The 7,226-nt window shown below is 47.5% G+C and overlaps 1 protein-coding gene across 2 annotated transcripts in view; it reads left to right on the plus strand.

Annotated features, from left to right (window-relative positions):
- Window positions 1-7,226, plus strand: part of LOC112261424 (catenin alpha-2) — a 700,693-nt gene that overhangs the window by 133,920 nt on the left and 559,547 nt on the right. The gene's annotated exons all lie outside the window — the stretch shown is intronic.

Raw genomic sequence — 7,226 nt, forward strand, 5'->3', positions numbered from 1 at the left:
CTACTCCCATCCTTCCGGCCTCAAAGCTGATGGCACCGGTGGTATGGGAGGTGGACTCGGACATCGAGTGGGCGTTACGGGCTGAACCAGCGCCTCCTCAGTGTCCGGCGGGGCGGAGGTACGTGCCGCTTGGTGTTCGGGACCAACTGATTCGGGGGCTCACGTCCTACCCTCCTCGGGTCACCCTGGGGTGAGGAGGACAGTAGGGAGCCTTCGGGGAAGGTATTGGTGGCCTACCTTGGCTAAGGACGTTAAGGTTTATGTCTCCTCCTGTTCGGTATGCGCCCAGAGTAAGGCTCCTAGGCACCTTCCTAGAGGGAAGTTACAACCCCTCCCCGTTCCACAACGGCCATGGTCACATCTATCCGTAGATTTCCTGACCGACCTTCCCTGTCTCAGGGCAACACCACGGTTCTGGTGATTGTGGATCGGTTCTCTAAGTCCTGCCGTCTCCTCCCGTTGCCCGGTATCCCAACGGCCCTACAGACTGCGGAGGCATTATTCACCCACGTCTTCCGGCACTACGGGGTGCCTGAGGACATCGTTTCTGATCGGGGTCCCCAGTTCACGTCCCGAGTATGGAGGGCGTTCATGGAGCGTCTGGGGGTCTCGGTCAGCCTGACCTCCGGTTATCACCCTGAAAGTAATGGGCAGGTGGAGCGAGTAAACCAGGAGGTGGGTAGGTTTCTGCGGTCGTACTGCCAGGACCGGCCAGGGGAGTGGGCGAGATACATCCCCTGGGCGGAAATGGCCCAGAACTCATTGCGCCACTCCTCTACTAATGTGTCCCCCTTTCAGTGTGTGTTGGGGTACCAGCCGGTCCTGGCACCGTGGCATCCGAGCCAGACCGAGGCTCCTGCGGTGGAGGAATGGGTGCAGCGCTCCAAAGAGACCTGGAGGGCCGTCCAGGAATCCCTTCAACAGGCTAGTGGACGGCAGAAAAGGAGTGCTGACCGCCACCGCAGTGAGGCCCCCATGTTTGTACCAGGGGACAGGGTCTGGCTCTCGACCCGAAACCTACCCCTCCGCATGCCCTGCCGGAAGCTTGGGCCGCAGTGTGTAGGGCCGTTCAAAGTCCTGAGGAGAATAAACGAGGTGTGTTATCGATTACAACTCCCTTCCTATTATCGTATTAACCCCTCGTTTCATGTGTCTCTCCTCAGGCCGGTGGTAGCTGGTCCCCTACAGGACGGTGAGGTGCTGGAGGTCCCTCCTCCCCCTCTGGACATCGAGGGGTCCCCGGCGTATACGATACGGGCCATTCTGGACTCGAGACGCCGGGTGAGGGGCCTGCAGTACCTCGTGGACTGGGAGGGGTACGGTCCGGAGGAGAGGTGCTGGGTACCCACCAGGGACATTTTGGATCCGTCGATGTTGAGGGATTTCCATCGCCTCCATCCGGATCGCCCTGCGCCCGTCCTCCGGGTCGACCTCGAGGCCGGTGTCGGCGCGCTGCGGGAGCCACGCGTCAAGGGGGGTACTGTCACGACTCCGACCGAAGGACACTCCCCTTCCCGTTCGGGTGGCGCTCGGCGGTCGTCATCGCCGGCCTACTAGCTGCTACTGATTATTTCCTCCCCTCCTTATGTGTTGATTGTGTGCACCTGTTTTGAGTTAGGTAGTAGGCTTTATTAGTCAGCCGGCCCGCAGGGTTCCTTGTGCGGGATTAATTATTGTGATCGTCTGTTTGGTGTACTTATGTGCACGTCTATTTGGGTTTTGTGTTTTCCCATTTTGTGGGTTTTCCCTGGACGGTTTAAGTCCCCCTGTTTGGGGCATTTGTTTGTTCAGTACGCCCTGTGTTTTGTGAGGGTTGGCTTATGTTCAGCGTTTGTGTCAGTGCATTAAAATAGCACTCCCCTGAACTCTCTGCTTCCTGCGCCTGACTCCTCACCCACTACACTCAGACCGTTACACTTTATTGCCTCGTTGCAAACAGGATGCATGTTTTGGAATATTTGTATTCTGTTCAGGCTTCTTTCTTTTCACTCCGTCATTTAGGTTCGTATTGAGGAGTAACTACAATGTCGTAGTCACAGCCATTATACTCTGTAACTGTTTTAAAGTCACCATTGGCATCATGGTGTAATCCCCGAACGGTTTCCTTGCTCTCCAGCAACTGAGATGGGAAGAAAGCCTATATCTTTGTAGTGACTGGGTCTATTAATACACCATCCAAAGTGTAAGTAATAACTTCACCATGCTTAAAGGGTTATTCAATGTCTGCTTTTAAATGTATGCCCCATCTACCTCTTTGCGGGGCATTGGAAAACATCCCTGGTGTTTGTGGTAGAACCTGTGTTTGAAATGTACTGCTCAATTGAGCTTGCAAGTAGATAGTGAGAAATAGTAGGCCTAATATTACATGATTAAATCTGTGAAATGAATCAGTAGGCCTACTATTACATAATTAAATCTGTGAAATGAATCAGTAGGCCTAATATTACATAATTAAATCTGTGAAATGAATCAGTAGGCCTAATACTACATAATTAAATCTGTGAAATAATCCCCCCTCCAAGTGGTTTACAGGCATTTTACACTATTCTGCATTTTTGCTATATATTTTCTCATCTTCAATCGGTTAAATCACATTGATCAATCGTTTTCATTCAGTTACAAAAGTGACAGTCATGACTGAGCCCCATATGCAAGCACACCATGGTCGCTTCGCGGTTACAAATTAGCCAAGCTGTCTATATCTGCCTATGCACCAAATGAAGAAGCACAGGATATTTGTGTCTTGATAAAAACAGCTCTGCTTGCAGGCCCGGCTAAACAAGGGGGCAAAAGGGGCTTAGCCCCTTCAGCTGAAACATGTGCCACCGCAGTTTTAGTTTTATGTCCCTATATAAAGATACACCAAACTGCTGTATAATTTGACCTTCAAGAAGATGATGAGCATGAGGATGCTTCCCAAATGGAACCCAGTTCAGTCCCTGGTCAAAAATAGTGCACTATATAGGGAATAGGGTGCCATTTGGGAAACGTCTTAATTGGTTTAATTGGCTCTAACACTTTGCCCTGGCCAGACCCAATAACATCCAATCCAAAATGTTCACGAATTAAAGGTTTGTTTTGGCCTCCTTGAAACGAAGTGGCATTTTCCTCCTCTGCCCTTCAAAAGACAGTAAACAGCAAAGAGTTAATATGAGTTATTTGAAAGTGGGTTTGAAGCCCAGAGGTGAAAACAACATTTTTCATTTGCTCTTGCACACTCTATCGCCTCCCCCTGCGTCTCATTTGGGTGGTTCTGGATTTGTCCAAGCCGGTCTAGTCAAAACCCTCTCCGTTCTATGCAGATCAGATTCTATACATACAACTTTCTCAAAATTCACAGGCTTTCCAGAAATTCCTGTTGAAATATTTTTGAAATCAGGAGGGAATAAGCAGGAAATATACAGGAAATGCACTACCGTCGTTGTAGCCTTGCCTCTATTGCCGACCAACCATTTCACACACACATCCTTGGCCCCATTACAAACTAAGCCTAGCCTAGCATGACTGCTGACTTTTCTATCCGAGGAAATACTGTATTGCTTTGTTTTGGTGTTTGGTTTACTTTAAAGTGTTTGGAATTGAAGTACAATGACTCATCATATGCAGACACGAACCCTCTAAATCACACTAAAGTTTTGGGGAACGTTTTACCGAGCGTAGACTGTCGTTTGGCTTTCCGATATCCCGAAATCCAAAATCTAATTTCCCAGTGGTTAAGCGCTTGGCGGGTCAGAGTAATGGGGCGATCAGACATTCCCTCTCTCTCTTGATGGATTAGAAGCAGAAGGAGACGTGTGTACGTGTGCCTGTGTGGACTTGTGTAAGAGAGGGAAAGCGTCGTACATTCCTCTGATTGATACCCATTAAGCTCGGGCCCTGGCCCTGGTTTTGGAGAATGCAACGATCCTGAGATGTTTACTTCACAGTCGCGCAACATTAATGCTTTGATTGTCCGTGGGCGGTAGCACCTCCGCCTCCGCAGTGTCGGAACACCATGTAGGCTGTAGAGGCTTGTGGAAGGGCCGGGATTACATCATTTGTAAACAGGTCACGCCGAAAGCCTGTGGGCCCAATACAACCCTCGCCGATCTCCAACGTGTATCACTACGCCTCATCAAATAGTGCTCTGTTATCTATCGTCTTGGGAACGTTTCTTTTCAGGATGGCAAATGCCACCTATGAAGTCACTTATAGTTGTTTTCCTGCCTGCAAGTCAAGTCCCCTTCAACGGCTGAATGGAGTTCAATGAGCCCTGGCTCGAAGGTGATGTTTTCCTCCGTTCGGAATTGGATTGTACTGCATGTTCAATACTCAGATCAGCAGAAAGAGAAGTGGTGGCTTACCACCGGCAGCTGTTGCACACACATTCATCATCCATCCGGCTCTCACCTCTACAGTTTCCTCACATTTCATAGTGTGCACTGCAGACAGACTTGACAATGTTGGCGCGGAGCCATTCCAGATCCATGAAATGGATCAGTGGCACACATGGCCGTGCAATTCCTCACTGAGCTTTGATCAAAGTTTCCACTTGTGCCCTTGTTAAGCCATGAGTGAGGGAGAAAGAGTGTGAATGAGAGAACTGGAATTGAAGGAACACTGACATGGAGAAACAGGGAAAGAGGGAGTGGAGAGACGAGCCAGAGAGAGCGGGCTGTGTGTGTGTCTGTATGTGTTTAACATGTGAATGAGTGTGTGTGGGTGTGTGTGAATGAGTGTGTGTGGGAGTCCCACATGTGTGTGTGTGTGTGTGTAAGTGTGTGTGGTCCCACATGTGCTCCCAAGGATGAAGCAGACTTGTGGAGGTCTACAATTTATTTTCTGAGGTCTTGGCTGATTTCTTTTGATTTTCCCATGATATCAAGCAAAGAGCCACTGAGTTTGAAGGTAGGCCTTGAAATACATCCACAGGGAATTTTCCAAGCTGTTTAAAGGCACAGTCCACTTAGTGTATGTAAACTTCTGACCCACTGGAATTGTGATACAGTGAATTATAAGTGAAATAATCTGTCTGTAAACAATTGTTGGAAACATTTACTTGTGTCATGCACGAAGTAGATGTCCTAACCGACTTGCCAAAACTATAGTTTGTTAATGAGAAAATTGCAACTGTATGTGTGCCTGTGTGTCCCTTGAATATGTATGTGTGTGTTCACACTTGACCTTTCACTGTTAATGGGAAAGCTCTCTCCTCATGAGGAAACAAATCAATCAGACTGAATCCCTGTCTGCCAATGGGACCAGGAAGAACTAGCTATCTGACCTTGAGCTATAGGACAGGACAGCAGACCCAGTCACACCCCAGTGGGGGGGAACAGAAATCTCCACAGTCCACATCACATTATGTCCCATTATAAGGTATAGACTACAGCAATGTGCCCGAGTGAAAAGTAGTGCACTATAAAGAGGATGGAGTGCCATTTGGGATGCGGACAGTGAGAGAGGATATTGCTGATACTGACAGGGCACTATTTTAGGAGATTAGAGTCGTAAATGGTGTCTGATTCTCTATTCGATGACTAATTCATGACAGTAACATTCCTTTATTGAAGGATCAACCACTACTTTGAATGTACGTTTGTTCGTGTCTTTTGAAGTTATATAGTCACGAGGAACAGTGTCAAGAACTACCATACGTGGAGCTTTTAAACTGAAAGCCCACTTCCAGTTCACCCGTTTTAGGTTCACACTGCCTGAAGATCATAGTGGCATTTTATTTGTTTTGCGTCTGGAGAAAAAGTGAAAAGATGGTTAATGTTCTCACTCTGTTTTTATGGAGGATTCCGACTGGCAAATGGAACAGGAGCCAGCAGGAGTACTGTGTGGAAAGAGACGTCCTTGCCAATAAAGCCTTTAAGCTGAAGGTTATTTTAACAGTGTGCAGCTCGAGCCCCCATCAAACCTATAATCTTGTCTATAACCCTCTGAGTCCTATCGTCCAATCGTCTCCTCTATCGCCTCTCATCTCCTCCTGATTAAATTATGGAAGCTGATTTCAGACTGCGGGGATTCACTAAGCCCACCAAACTGTCACTGTCACACACGCACACACGTACACTCACATACACACGTACACACACACATACACACTGCCTGCCTCATCAGCGGTTATGATGACTCACTTAAAAGTGTGTGTGTGTGTGTGTGTGTGTGTGTGCGTGTGTGCGTGTGTGTGTGTGCGCGTGTGTGTGTGTGTGCGTGTGTGTGCTTGCTTCTCTGTGTATGATCTATGGATTTATCTGTACTTTTTATCAGGTGACATAAGCCACTGATTCCCCCCCCTTGGGCTTTAAGGAGAGACAGTCAATGTAATCAGTCTATGGTTTATGAATGAGAAGGCCTCAGACAGAGAGAGCATTCCCTATTGAGACAAGCTCGGCTCTGTCTGAGTTTAGACTGTTCCCATATCTGTTTGTGCTGGTGTCACAATGACAATTAGAGTTGGCAAGGCAGCACAAACACATCTAGGATCAGGCCCGTCTGAGGTGACTCCAAATTACCTCTCTTGATCCACAGACTGGGGTTTACATGGGAGCCACTGCGGGATATACCACTAGTGCCAGCAGAAATAACTGCACTCACTCTAGGACTATACTATAGCTTTCCCTTACATGAACCAAGATGGTTTGCATTTTATAAAGTGTGATAAAGGGAAACACACAAACACAACTCCTCCTCTGCTCTCTGTTCTCTCTATGGATTCCACATGGTTTCCTGGGATACATCACCAACACCTCCGGCCTCCTGTGGTGGTGTGGGCCATGCAGGAGGAGGTTACTGCTATGCAACCACCACCACAGGGCTCAAACAGGGATCTTTTCAGCTCACCTCCACCACTCGGGGAGAAACCAAATGGTTCCTAATGGCACTTAATGCTAAGCATGTGCAATACAACACGTCAAATCTGGTGTAGATACATGCACATGGGAATACAGAAAGTATTCGCACCCCTTTTCATTTTTCAACATTTTGTTGTTACAAAGTGATATTAATTCAAATTGATTTAATTGTCACTAGACAAAATTGACGAAAAATTCGATAAGTATTCAACCCCCTGAGTCAATAGTTAGAAGCACATTGCAAAATGCCAAACAAACTCAAATTCCAAAACAAAACCACGTGTCCATGCAAGCCATTTGTTTATTTGACCAAAAAATGCTCGCAAAACTGTTAAATCCATTTGTGATTATTATGAAGTATCACTTGTGTGTCCCAATCCTCATATT

The sequence above is a fragment of the Oncorhynchus tshawytscha genome, linkage group LG11, assembly GCF_018296145.1.
Source record: "Oncorhynchus tshawytscha isolate Ot180627B linkage group LG11, Otsh_v2.0, whole genome shotgun sequence".
NCBI lineage: Eukaryota > Metazoa > Chordata > Actinopteri > Salmoniformes > Salmonidae > Oncorhynchus > Oncorhynchus tshawytscha.